The sequence below is a fragment of the Arachis hypogaea genome, chromosome 11 (assembly GCF_003086295.3).
Source record: "Arachis hypogaea cultivar Tifrunner chromosome 11, arahy.Tifrunner.gnm2.J5K5, whole genome shotgun sequence".
NCBI lineage: Eukaryota > Viridiplantae > Streptophyta > Magnoliopsida > Fabales > Fabaceae > Arachis > Arachis hypogaea.
This window is the reverse complement of record NC_092046.1, coordinates 87,759,696-87,760,549: the sequence shown is the minus strand read 5'-3', so window position 1 is coordinate 87,760,549 and position 854 is coordinate 87,759,696. Positions and strand designations below refer to the sequence as shown.

General features: G+C 40.4%; 1 non-coding gene across 1 annotated transcript; it reads right to left on the bottom strand.

The window, feature by feature from the left end:
* Positions 1 to 448: 448 nt before the first annotated feature.
* On the bottom strand, positions 449 to 556 carry LOC112724625 (small nucleolar RNA R71). The gene has a single exon (XR_003163780.1). It is a non-coding gene; the product is annotated as a small nucleolar RNA R71 (small nucleolar RNA).
* Between the last annotated feature and the right edge of the window lie 298 nt (positions 557 to 854).

Genomic DNA, 854 nt, shown 5'->3' with positions numbered 1-854 from the left:
AATACAACAATCCAGAGATAACCTTTCAGAAATTTTCGAACAGGAAGAGGAGATGGCAGCTGAAAATAATAATAATGTAAGGAAGATGCTTGGTGACTTTACTGCACCTAATTCCAATTTACATGGAAGAAGCATCTCCATTCCTGCCATTGGAGCAAACAACTTTGAGCTAAAACCTCAACTAGTTTCTCTGATGCAGCAGAACTGCAAGTTTCATGGACTTCCATCTGAAGATCCTTTTCAGTTCTTAACTGAATTCTTGCAGATATGTGATACTGTTAAGACTAATGGAGTAGATTCTGAAGTCTACAGGCTCATGCTTTTCCCTTTTGTTGTAAGAGACAGAGCTAGATTATGGTTGGATTCTCAACCCAAAGACAGCCTGAACTCTTGGGATAAGCTGGTCACGGCTTTCTTAGCCAAGTACTTTCCTCCTCAAAAGCTGAGCAAGCTTAGAGCTGATGTTCAAACCTTCAGACAGAAAGAAGGTGAATCCCTCTATGAAGCTTGGGAAAGATACAAACAGTTGACCAAAAAGTGTCCTTCTGACATGCTTTCAGAATGGACCATCCTGGATATATTCTATGATGGTTTATCTGAGCTATCAAAGATGTCACTGGACACTTCTGCAGGTGGATCCATTCACCTAAAGAAAACGCCTGCAGAAGCTCAAGAACTCATTGACATGGTTGCTAATAACCAGTTCATGTACACTTCTGAAAGGAATACTGTGAATAATGGGACGCCTATGAAGAAGGGAGTTCTTGAAGTTGATACTCTGAATGCCATATTGGCTCAGAATAAAATATTGACTCAGCAAGTCAATATGATCTCTCAGAGTCTGCATGGAATGC